A 13,865-nucleotide genomic window follows, 5' to 3' on the forward strand; every position below is an offset into this window, starting at 1 on the left:
CTCAGTCACTGGTAGAAACTGGTCAAAGAGAGCCCCGGAATTCATGCAGATAGGCAGTCTTGCTAAGCAAGAGGATAAATAAAATGTGAGTGTATAAATTAAAGTTTTAAATTGAAGTTCCTACAATAGTTGGGTAACAATAAAAAACTCAAATTTCTAGTACACTTTTTAAAGCACTCAGTTTGGCAATTGATTGATTTCTGGCTGTCTTACTAAGAATCCACTTATGCATATAGAGGGTGTAAGGAAAATTTCAACAGAATACCATATATGAAACATTAAGTTTCTTGTTGAAACTTTTGAAGAATGTCAAGTAAAAATGTCAATAATTGTCACATGCAGGGAAATCTGGTGGTCTGAATAAAAGAGTACAAAATACAAGTTTGAAAAATTGACATTTTGTACTTGGATGTTTCAGTACAAGGCTTCAACAATTTAGTAGCTATAGACTTTAAATTCCTTGTATCTAGAATTTCAGATATTAAACAAGTTTGAGTCTATATATACAGTGAGGTCTGTCAAAAAAATTCCAACCATTGCTAATATAAGGAGAATGGTTTACTTGACACTGATGTCACATGGCAGCCAGGAATGAACTGGAGTGTGCCTATGTGAATAATGATGACTTCATTGTACTAGTCAGTGGCGGGGATAGATGCTATTGAGTGAGCATGTGTACTCTGTGGCCGTCACATTCGAAATGACTGAGCGAGTACATCAACAAATCTGCATCAACTTTTGTATTAAGCTTGAACATTCCTCAGTGGAAACTATTCAGATGATTCAGAAGGCCACAGTTATGGGCAACTGGTGATTGGCAGCTTCATCGCCACAATGTACCCAAACATGCATAATGTCTCTTGCAGAGTTTTTTGGTGAAACATCAAATATCCCAGGTGACTCAGCCACACTACAGCCCAGATTTAGTGCTCAGTGACTTCTGATATTTCCCAAAACTAAAATTACCTTTGAAAGGGAATGCATTTCAGACCATCCATGAGATTCATGAAAATACAACAGTGCAGCTGATGGTGTTTGAGAGAATTCCAAGGTGCCTACTTTGAAGGGAACTGAGATATCATTGCCCTAGGTACAGCGACTCTTGTATATATGTTCTTCAACAAATGTCTCTATTTTTCATAGGGCGTGGCTTAATACTTTCTGGACAGGCTTCAAACTATTTCAAATACAAGTGTATTTATCCACACTTAAAAAGATTTTACACATTGTAGAATGTTTATTAAAACTATTTCATATTATAGAATATTTTGTTTGAAATTTTGTTATCTTGATTTGGAAAGGAAGGGATAATAGTCAGGATTCAAAACAGATTTATTTTATCTTTGGAGCACTTTTCTCAGCATCCCCTTCCCCTCAATTCTCACCACTATTTCCTTAGCTCAGACCCCTGCCATCAGTTAAATATGGCAATACTCTAGTATCTACTCTCCTTACCCCAGTTTGTTAGAAGTAACCCAGTGACTTTATACACATTGTTATGAGGTAAGAATCACCACACATAAATAAGAAGCTGAAACAGTAAATCAAGTAGCAGAATGCATTTGGATATAATGCCTGTTCTTTCAAAAGTTACTTACTCCACATTCAATTTTTACTCTCCAAATATCATTTTCCTTCATTTTTGTTAATATAATACCCAGCTTTCTCTATTATGAAATAGCTTGTCATGTTTCCAATTATTATTTTTAAAACAGTTCAATTCAGTAGTTTTAAAATAATTACAGAATATATGCCAAGTAAGAACAAATCGACAATAGTTTATTTACAATATGCAGATCCCTTTGATTTTAACTTGGCTTCATCTCCTCCCAGACATTGGATCTGCTCTCACCTACTAAACCCACACTGATTCCTGATCCACAGATTGGCCTTTGCTTTAATCCTTCCGTTCAAAGAGCTTTGGAATTTGAAAGCATTCTGTTTCTGTTTCTTAGCCTGTACTCAGCATTTTTCCCCTAAATTACAGTAGTCATTATGTCACTATCAATCACTCAGCAATATCAACATCAACACAACACTAAAAGAATCCAAAACAGATTTTCTATGGTTTCCTTATCCGTGAAAGAAAATGTGTTGGAACAGTGCATGGCAGGGCAAATTTGGAATCTTAGTGGAGTTAGCGGTGGCAATTCAAGTATCCTTTACTGCGAAACCACTTGGCTGTGAGGATCTGAATGATACACTGAATCTGCTTTGTTCTCTTAATGTGTGAGGAATCAGATGAACTTGACATAATTTTGAAAAATAATATACAAACTGAGTTTCTGAAGGTAGATCGTCAAGGAGTCTAAATAGAGTCACATTAAAACACACATTTAAGTGGTTCTTGTGACAACATGTTATTACAGGTCATTGATTCACAATATAGTTTCCACAGTTTTTGCAGGGAACCCTTTAGTAAAACATTCTTATTATGTACTTATAAATTATACTTTTCCTGAGTCTGTAATTCCTTCTCCTTTTCTCTCTCTTCTCAATGCAAATTATTCTGCCCCTAGCACTGATCCAAGGCTTCCTTTCATCTTCAGCTAAACTTTACAAAGGTGCCTTGATAGATGTCTTTGGTACCCACTGAAGAGTCACATCCACTTGACATTCTCTAGAGTCTGTTGCCACCTAGTCTAAACAAAAGTATTTCCTCCAGGCATCACTGCCATTTCTGTCCATAAAGCCACCTTTGCTGAGCAGTGCATGCTCTGTCAAGCATAACTACTCCCTCCACTGAATTTTATCACTTGTTTCTGTTTGATCCAGGTGGATCTCCAAGCTGTGTCCATCAGGGACTTAAAGCTATGTGCCTAACTTGCAGGGTAGAACATCAAGAAGATTATCTCCATAGTGTATAAAAGGTTATTCTTCCTTCTGTACAACACCATGTGTCTTTAAAGTACACTACTTCTTATAGCAAATGCAGTTACTTCTTATTACTAACATTAGCTCCCCTTCTGATTACTCAAACATCAGTTTGAGCTCTTTTAGAATCAGATATCTATATAGGTTAGATATACAAATGTTTTATTGGGGGGGGGGATGCTGTGAAATAAAAAATAGGAAGGTGCTAGAGTAGTCAGAGAGAGCCTTCTGCCCACAAGGCATGCTGACTCCCGTGAAAGGAGGAAGGGAAAGAAAGATTAGGTAGGAAGATTACCTGATGGCAGCACAGTCTGAGAAAAATCCTGTGCAGGAAAATGTGAAGTACATGAGAGTAAATGTTCCCCATTCCAAGAGTCCTAAGTTTGGCCTGAATGAGTCAGCTCTAGTACCACTCTGCCTACCATAGTCAGCCACTACCTGAGAGTAGCCCAGAAGAAAATGAGGCCTCAGTGTGACCATTCTAGAAGATCCAAAGTGATGATAGATGGTGCATATAAATGAACTCTTTTCTTAGCATCAGGTTGTTTTGGAGAGATTTGAGCAAGGATTCTGCATTGTCATGGTTATTATTAACCTCAGGAGCCATAGCTCTATAGAATTCTAAGGCAAGGTAAGTAAAGTTGTATATAATAAGTAAATGGTAACTTAACTCCCAATCCCATGTTAAAGTTCCTATCAAAATTTTCTACTTCTACGTACTATCCTCTTCTTTCTGCAAAACCCTATCATAAATCTACAGGGATATATGTTAAGCATAAATCTGTCTCTAACAACATCCAATACTTATTTCTGCTAATATCTGAATCTTATTTGGGGCTAATAAATCCTGGCCAATTTAATTTCATTTGGAATCAATGCCTTCCTAGTCCACTCTTCCTATTGGAAATAAATTCCTTGATCCTTTACCCTGCACATTAGTCCTCATGCTTAAGTTCACCTGATAGAAATAGTTTTGGGGTCAAGCAGGGTCCCCCATTATACTATCATAAAGTAGTATGGGTAAATCTAAAAGAAAAAAAGTCATTTTTTTTTCATTTTATCCTCTTACATTGCATTAAATTATTAGTTCTATTTCAGCAGAGGGAATTTGTAAAGCAACTCATCGGATTGCTTTGGTCTCTATCTCAATGCATGTTTTAGTAAATTATTTTTTAGCATATATTCACTTTGTTTCCCCCTCAGCTCTGCCTTCATTTCACATTAGTGTTGGCCTTGACAATGTGGCTGTCTTTGTCCAAAACCAAGGATAGAGGTAATAGGGTGCCAGTTTGATGCATGGGTCACTGGCCAGCAGTGATCACGGAATGCTGCGGATGGCTGGACGATGCGAGAAAAAACAGGCACAGAGACAAACTAGTTTCTGTGGAGAAGTAGGGACGGAACGGCCACCCCCTCTAGTGCGCTGATTTACTGTCCAAACCTGCTTTTACTGGGCTCGTTTTGCATAATAATTTAGGTAAAGTACAGTACTCATTAGGGGGAAGTAAGGAACAATAGATAACAAGGAACTCTGCAGGTCTATTTTGAGTCAGGGTCAAAGAGCTGTAAGACTTTGAGGAACAAACTAACTTCCTCCTAGGACCCTTCTCATTCAGCTGAGAGCATTCTAAACAAAGGAGGTTTCACAGTAATTTACATGTTCTTTCTTAGGCCTGATCACCCAGGAATCCGCCCTCTTCAGCACAGAGCTGCACCACCCTGTCATTGTTTCAGGCTTAGGTGGAGCAAGGGAACTAAGGCAACCAAGAGATAAGGAGATTTTCTCCCAGATGAGGAGAACTCAGGCTATATCAAAGCCGAGCAGTGAGGGTCCATCACCCCCTTTTGCTGTAGCCCCCAAAATCCTTCTTTTGGGGGGGGCTCCCACAGTGATCGTGCCTGTCTTAGATCATTTCCCCCCTTGGGGAATCTTACCCGTCTTTGGCTAAACAACCAAGCTTTGGGGTTCAGTTATGAATGAAGCAGCAAAAGCAGCACTCCTGCCAGGAAGATAAGCTTTTGTCTCCTTGCTGGCTTATGGTTCCAAGGGCGTTCCCTTAGCCTAGGCGGGGGTTACAGCTTCTGATACCGGGCAGGGTGGTTCCCAACACCAGTTCCCAATCTAAATCTTATTGGTCACTTCTGCTTTTACTTACCCCTTTGAGACTGTTAACCTTGACCACAAGAAAAATAATCCCCAGTGGATTCTGTTCCACTAGCCTGGTCCCACAGCGGGATCTGTACAGTCCACCTGAACTCAACAAAAACCTGAAAAAGAGCAACCCAAGCTAAACCAGATGTAAAATGGAGAAATAATGGCCTACTCTTTCTTGATACTCTGGTTTTATAGTGTAGCAAAAGCTACTCAAGTAAGTATACTATTATCATCAGTTTCACAAATAAAGAACTTAAGCTTTTTGTGACTTTCTCTTTTAAGCTCTGAGATCCAATACCTGAACATTTTTTATGAAGAGTAGTGATCTGGATTGCCAGTTACAGATTTTTCCATTTGAGCTGCAATCCTCATTTTGCCGTGATTAGAATGGGTCAGAAGAAATATATTGAATAAATTGAAAAAAGATCAAATCAATAAGGAAAGTGGTATTAGTTTTCAATTTCAAGTAATGAAATTTGCTGTGAAAGTGCAAACCTTTACCATATAAATATGTGTTGTGAAGGTAGAAAGATATCTTAAAGCATAGCACATACATAGGGACAAGAGAGCTAACACATGGCAAATAGCAAATGTCCATTTCTGCATGCAACACCACTCTCATTTATAGAGATTCATTGAACATTTTGTTGGGAATTTATAAAAACAAAGCAGATTGTTAATGTAGGAAATTGACCAAGCAGGATTAGAAGAGCATAGATAGATGAATTTTTTGTTTGCTTTTATTGGAAAAATACACAGACTTTAATAAATATTGTCAATTCTTCTGATGCTACCCAGAAAAATGCAAATTATGGGAAGTTACAGAGATTTTTGAAGATTGCTGAAATCCATACTAGTGAGAGATTAGGAGCCTTAGATGGAATCTAAAACTTTGTTTATGAACAAAAGCTTAGAGGCTTAGATATGGCCATTTTCAAGAGCAACTTCAGAGCACCAACTAATTCTCACCCCAAAGTCATGTTTAAATATATACCAGTGGGGCCCTGGCGGGCATAGCTCAGTGGATTGAGCATGGGCTGCGAACCAAAGCATCGCAGGTTCGATTCCCAGTCAGGGTACATGCCTGGGTTGCAGGCCATGATCCCCAGCAACTGCACATTGATGTTTCTCTCTGTCTCTCTCTCTTTCTCCCTCCATTCTCTCTCTAAAAATAAATAAATAAAATCTTAAAATATATATATATACATATATATATATATATATACACACACACACACACACACACACACACACACACCAGTGGGCCAAAGATAGGTTTACAGTTGTGAGCATATGAAACTTCATTATTATGTTATTATTTCTTACTGTATTTTTCGTAAAAATACCTGTAAACCTACTTTTTGCCCACCATGGATATGTGTGTGCATATATTTTCATTCTGGTACCAACATGGATCCACTTAAACATTCCAGTAGTAATGGTATTCCAGATTTATTCGTCTGTATCTCATGTTGGTTAATTTTTAATTGCATTGGATCACTAATAGGTTAAATTGTAAATTTTTAGTTAAGAGGTGCATGCTTAGAGTCTTTCTCTGTGTCTTTCTACCTTCATTCTTTTTATTTTTCCCTAGAATTTCCCAGGCCTACAGCCTCCACGATTATCGCAAATTTTTTGCTCAGCGGTTAGCCACGCTCATGAATGCAGTGGACATTTTGGCTGTCCCTTTGACTTGAAATCAAAGTAAATGGCAGAACAGACACAAAAAGAAAAACTATTATGATAAAAACCAAAACTAAGTAAATTATTTGAATACATGAAAATATTTTATTTCCTAAATGGATAGAATGAAAATAAATATAGATTTGCAAAGAGAAAGATCCATTTCTGATTATATGTTCTGTTTTCCTTTATTAAAAAGCAAAACAAAACATATCATTTTAAAGCTATAAAGACAAACATGTTTTTTATTGACTTATCTTAATATTGGAATTCTTAGGAAGTTATTCTTAAGAATCAATATTGATATTTTTTTGCAATCTTTATGAAAGAGAAGCTTTAGTTTGGGATTTAAATTTCAAAAACATTGTCAGTAGAAGTTATTTTAAAACAGTATTTTTTCAGTCCTTTTAAAAATATTTAAAATAAAAAACAAAACAGGACAAACAGTGCACATCTTAGAATATATTATGTTTAATTTTCTAAATTCAAATTAGAGCTTACATTGGTTATGAAAAGCACTGTTGTTCTATCTCAGAAACCAAGAATGACACTTAGGCAAAAAGTAAAGGTAATTTTAATTCACTCTTAATAAATACTTTTGATCACTTATTTATTTATTCTATTTTTAATGTATTATCTTTATTGTATTTTTCCATTATCATTTAGTCCCTTATATACCCTCCACTCAGCAATCTCCACACTATAGTCCACAACCATGAGTCCTTTTCCTTTTTGCTCAATCCCTCCACCCCCTAACCTCCCCTGCCCCACTAGCTAGCTGTGTTATCCATCTTTGAGTTTGTCTCTGTTTTATTTGTTAGTTCAGTTTACACTTTATCATTTTTAACAAAGATTACTTTTAAGACAATATCTTTTAGCCAATTCAAAGAATGTATAATTTTTACACAGAAAAAAATATAAAGGCACCATCTATATACTATTATTTATGTAAAAATATAGTCGTGTGCAGGGAAAACTTGCTTTTTAACCTGTAGATAAGTTCCTTCTTATGTCATTTTTAAACAAATGTTAAAATTGACTTAAGAGTTATACATACTCATGATAATTAAATATGTATTATAACTTAGGTTATCTTCTAAAATGAATAATTTGCATTGAGTGCATTGATTTAAATAAAATATAACACTGTGTTATGAAAAATGGACTTAAATTTCTGTCCTACTTCTTAGAAATTCAGCTGAATTGTTATATTTTTCATCGTTAGTAGTAATAGGAGTAGTAGTATTCAAAATGGGTTATACTGCAACTTCACCTGGTCAACAGTAAGGGTTTTTAAAATTACAAATCAAAACCAGGAATATAGGTTTTCCCTCTTCTCCCTCCCTTCCCCCTCCCCTCCCTCCTTCCTTTCTCCCTCCCTTCCTTTCTTCCTTCCCTCCTTCCTTCCATCCTTACTTTCTCGTTTTCTTTTTTCCTGCTTCTACCTGCCCTCCCATTCTTGTATTTTTCTGTTTTAGTATCTCTCTTACCTTCCTCTTTTCTGTCTTTCATTTTTTTTCTCTTGGAGAACTTACTGATTTTATTAATATAAAATAGTTATTTCATACTGATTCTGTCACAGCAATCACAAAAGTAAATCCACATTAAATCTTGCAGTTTAATTCATCTTTATTTTGAAACATTTTAAACAGTGTAATTAATATTGTGGGTGAAAGATAAAATATACTTAATAAAAATAAAATAATGAACTTTATGACATCTCCAACTTCCCACAACTACACTAGTGTTATGTGATATCTATTGGCAGTTTTGTATGTCTTTCCCTTCTATTTATATGTATGTACCAGCATGTAAATTTGTTTGTTATCATACTATTCATAAACTTCAACACCTTTATTTTATCATTTTATGGTTTATCTTTGAACTCTTGCAAATAAACATATGCAAAATGATTTTGTTTTCCAAGAACTAGGTTGATTTTATGGACATGCCATAATTATTGAAACAGTTCTTCTGTTGATGAACAGCTGGATTATTTAATGTATTTTTTTTTTTTTTTTTACTTTTTGTGTGTGTTTCCAATTACTTAAACATTTACGGACTGATGGAAACATAAATTGCCTCCATTTTTCTTTAACTCCAAGTAATATTGAAATGAATATGTTCAAATGCAGAGTCTGCCACAGTTGTGTACACAAACTCTCATCCTAGAAGTGGTTTGACAAGAGTCACGCACAGTTGTGATTTTGATAGATAGTACCATTTATACCTCTAAATATTTGCACGAAGGTCTCATCTCTCCCATAGTATTAAAAGTATAACTTTTCAAACTTTAAAATAGTTTTGCAATTCTCACAAATAAAAAGGCTTTGTTGTTGTTTTGATTTATATTTCTTCTACTATGAGTAGCGATGAAGAGCACTAGACATTTTAAATTATTTTTTTGTGAAATACCATTCGTAACTTTTATAAAATTAAAATACACATTCTGGATTACATAAATGTAGCAGGGGAGCAGGAAGTAAAATTAAGAAAACATATTTGGGTTAATATTAAAATTTAGATGCCCTGGTGAAATAATGTTTATAAACTTAAACATTTTAAGTTCTAAAGTCTCACTTCCTTTACATTTACATCATCCAGTTGAAGATCAATCTAAACAATAATCAATAGTTTTTACCTTGACAAATATAATTATTAAAAATCCTTTAAACAAATACATTTTAAGATATAAACATTTTTCTTTAAAGGAGAGAATGCAAAATTATAAAATTGCTCTCATTCTTTAAATATGTTGCTAAATGCATTTTTCCCATTTCAAACAATATAATCTGTTTAAAGAAAATTAGATCTCAACTAAAATAAATTTATTTTAGGAACTCTTAGTCTCAGGGAAAACCATTAGGAATCCTTTGCAACAATCTACAAAGGCAGGAGGCCCTGAACTCAGGCAAAATCACAGAATATAAAGGAGACAGTCAGTAATTGAGACACATTTCTGAGGTAGGATCAGTGTACTTTGTTGATTTACTGAAAGTGAAAGTCAAGGTTGACTTCAAGATTTCATGTCTTCAGGCTAGGTTCTTGGTGATGTCATCATCCAAAGCTTAAAAAAATGGCAGAAAATCTGGTGCAAGAGAAAAAGGTTATTCTACATATATTACATTTAAAGTATCTGTAGAAAATCTGAAAGGATATATTACAGAATTAAAACAGGGTTTGGCTTGGGAAGATGGACAAACCTAGTGATACATACATATTAGAGCAATAGTTGAATTTATTTGAGGAAAACACAACAAAATAAAATGAGATTGAACTCTGCTGATTCTAGAATTTAAGAGATATTCAAATTAGGAAATATTATTTTTAGACATGAGAAACACCCATCTGTTATAATGATGGATATTATGTACATCCAGTGGATTCAATATCTACCTTGAAGCATCTTTTATTGTGTATTTTTACCAGTTTGCATAAAAACCTTAAATTGAGCCTATTAGAAGTGTTTCCCATATGTGTATTTAAATAAGTCCATAATATTTCTATATAAATATATTAGAATCAAATAAAACTGGCAATATCAAAACAAGTTTGACCTAGAAAAAATGACAATTTCATATGTTTAATCTAATAAACTTAAAATCTAAAATCCTAACTTATCATTCTTAAATGGGGATTAGGTCAATTTTGGTACACGCCTTGATATTTAAAAGAGCCTTGATCAAAAAAAAATTAAAAATTTCTGAAACTCTAATAAACAAAACAACAGATCATTGAAATATGTTTCTTGACCATTCAAACATTTTATTAGTTCACAATCTCTCTAGATGGCAAATTTGGCTCTTTTGTACTAAAATGCTTGGAGAAGAATCATAATTTTATACAGATATGTGTTTGATAGCTGTTATTTCCGGGGGGGGGGGGGGGGGGGGGCGGGTAAAAAACTATGCTGGAGAACATGCAGATACAATAATACCTTTATTTCTCAGTTGGAAAAAAATAAGTTCGCAGAATGCCACTGAATGACTCATCTGGGCAAAAACACTGTAGGTAAATCTCTAAGATCCCACTTCATTTTCCATAGGCCACTGCTATCAGGAGGATTTAGAGTGGTTAACTATAATGTAAAATAAAGATTAGATACAAATTTAAACTGAGAAGTATGACTCCAATGTCTGATTTCTCTTTGGAGAAAACTTGAAAACCTTCTTTAAACTCACACTCTTGTCTTTAGAGAAAAATTTAGTTTCTATAACTCTTTACAGTCTCCAAGAGGTTCTAAGAAAATTGTTGCAATATAAGTATTTTATTGAGCTCTAACCTAGATAAACCAGTAAAAAACCCCACATGAGACTCTATAGTATCTATAGTGAAACCATGTGAAAGTAGAGACGAGTGAGTTTAATACCCACTTATGGTGGCTTCTTTTCTCCAAAAAAAAAAAAAATGTATTTGTAAGACATTTAACTATTTGACACTAAGGAAAGACAAGACAGATCAGCAAAAAGAGCAGTGCCTTAATTCTCACCACAATCTTGGATTTCTGCATTAGCATTCTAGCTAATGTGTCTGCTTCCTTTCTTACTCTCTATGCATTATGGACTATTCCTCACACACTTTAAGCCAAAGCTTGATATTTTTAAATATAAGTCAAATCAAGAATCTTTTCTGATCAAAACTTTATAAATATTTTCCTTCACACTCAGAATAAACTTTAAATTCTGAACCACAGTTTAAAAGGCCTTTTGTGATGGCCTGACTGGTGTGGCTCAATGAGTTGGATGTCATCTGGCAAACCAAAAGAGTCACCAGTTTGATTCTCAGTTGGGGCATGTGCCTGGGTTGCAAGCCAGGTCCCACTTTGGAGCAATTGTTTGATATCTCTCTCACACATCGATGTTGTTTTTTTCCCCCCTTTTCTTCCTCCCTCCCCCTCCTCTGTCTAAAAATAAGTAAATAATCTTAAAAAATAGAAAGGCCTTTTGTGACCTGAAACTTACTAATGATTATTGTTATCTTTCCTAATGATTGAAATCCTAATTGATATCTTTTCCTAATGATGTCTGATATTTATCTTTGCTCTCTCTGAGCTAGTAAGGCTACAAAAGGTAATTTTTCACTTTAATGACAGGAATTCTAAGAAATTATCTTAAAGCTTATCTTGAAGTTTAAAGCTTAAGTTTTTATGTATGAGTAAAAACTTCAAGTATTTAGATGAGAGAAATGGAGTGAGAAACATAAAATTAAAGATGGGACAAAGACATAAGAGGTAGAAAGAGAAAGTAACAGAGAAACAAAATGAAAAAAAGGAGAGAGAAACACAGTAGAAAGAAATTTGAATAAGGACAAATAAAAGATTGGAGTGGGAGAAGAATATTTCTTGTATTCATTCAAAAGTTGGTGCCTGGTAGAATCATTTAGTGGAACTGCTAAATAGCTTTGGTAAAGTGTTTATTCTCTTGGTCATGGTGCTGCTGTATTTGGAGACGCAAAAACAAATTCAGAGTATGCCAAGCACACAAGGCAAGGATCCCTAGGCAGACACAGTGTTATGACACATCTGCATAATCTCCTCACCCCACCCAAGGAGGAGAAAGAAAGAACCATGAATACTGGGATGTCAGCCCTGACAGCTTTATTGCACAGAAGGAGCCACTAAACTATGACACATTCTGGCGTCCTTACTTCTAGGCATACTAGATCTACCCAATTAAGAGGATATTTAGATTAATTGCTAATTTATTTCTATGTTACTATGAACCTGTGAACTCACAGGTTCAATTCCCTCGGTTTATTTTGCTTACCCAGACCTGTGGAAGATAAGGAGATGGAGAGAAAAAAATGGACTTTTATTTTTCCACTTAATACCTATCGTTGCTACTTATCAATACACATTCTGATACTATCAGTACTATTGCCCTTTTCCCTCCCTATGCCCTTCTCTCCTTGTGCCACTCTCCTATCTCCATGCTCATGGGGAAAATGTTACATAATTGCCACTTTATTAAAAATATAGTTTGTATTATAGTAATACATTCAAACCCTCCCATCCCTCCCTCCCTCCCTCCCTTCCTTTCTTCCTTCCTTCCTACTTCTTCTATTTTTGTACCTATCTGTATGTCTATCTATAGTATTTCCACATTCAGAAATAAGTATGTTGGTGTTTAAGTTAAATATTTTATGTAGGTTTTTTTTTCCTGATCCAAAAGTGGGATTAGGAAAAAAAAAAAGAACATTAAATTCAATTAATTATTATGAATTTAAAAACTCTGAAAAATGTATGCCTCAAAGCTAGGAAAAAATTTCATCTATTTCCAAATATGTTTTAAGGATTTTATTTTCATATTAGATTATACTTCTCAGTATTAGAATAGATTAGGTTTATTTTGTCTATGTTATATTAACTAAAGAAGAACATGGTAAAAAATGTAGGCTACCATCAGAATTAAAATTTTATTGAAAATAGGGTGGGAAATATTGCAGAATATTAACAGAAAAGTGACAGGTTCTAATATGTATTTAAGTAAATATTTATCTGGCTCTGCTATAGGAAATTGTATTGGAGATGGGGGGGGGGGTTAAGTAAAGTGATTGTTGCAATGATTTGATTAAATAATGTTGAAGCCTTAGACAGGAGTATCACAATGGGACCCTGAAAGTAAGCAGATTTTGGATATAGTTTGGAAAAGGGTGATCAAGGCTTTCTGGTTGATTTGGAACAGTGGTAAAGAGAGAAAAAAGTAAAGAATAGTAGTGTTGAATTTCAGTGATAATATAAATGACTGGTGTTATTTACTGAGATAAAAAAAAAAAAAACTGGCCAGGTGCATGCTCTGGCAGCACATATACTAAAATGGGAATAATACAGAGAAGATTAGCATGGCCTTTGTGCAAGGGTGGCATGCAAATTCATGAAGAGTTCCATATTTTTAGAGTTCACAGGACATACAGGGTCAGACTGCTAGAAAGGCCATGCTGCTGCCCACGGATCCTGCGGGAGCATCTGCAGGCTACAGCCAACAGTGTCTTTGAAGTACCTTCTATTTTCTGAGGAGACTTTGGGTGGAGACCTAGATGGTGACTTAACTAAGTGACTTGGGAAAGAGGACTGGCCTCCTCCTCCTCAAGCACACAGGTGATCCCCTGACCCCCACCTTTGGGCCACTCCTGCTCCTGAGTTTGGAGGCACTCC

General features: G+C 35.0%; 1 non-coding gene across 1 annotated transcript; it reads left to right on the forward strand.

Moving 5' to 3' along the window:
* Positions 1-13,497: 13,497 nt before the first annotated feature.
* LOC114493572 lies at positions 13,498-13,604 on the forward strand. The gene has a single exon (XR_003684206.1). It is a non-coding gene; the product is annotated as a U6 spliceosomal RNA (small nuclear RNA).
* The last annotated feature ends 261 nt before the right edge of the window (positions 13,605-13,865 follow it).

Source organism: Phyllostomus discolor, chromosome 1, assembly GCF_004126475.2.
Source record: "Phyllostomus discolor isolate MPI-MPIP mPhyDis1 chromosome 1, mPhyDis1.pri.v3, whole genome shotgun sequence".
Lineage (NCBI taxonomy): Eukaryota > Metazoa > Chordata > Mammalia > Chiroptera > Phyllostomidae > Phyllostomus > Phyllostomus discolor.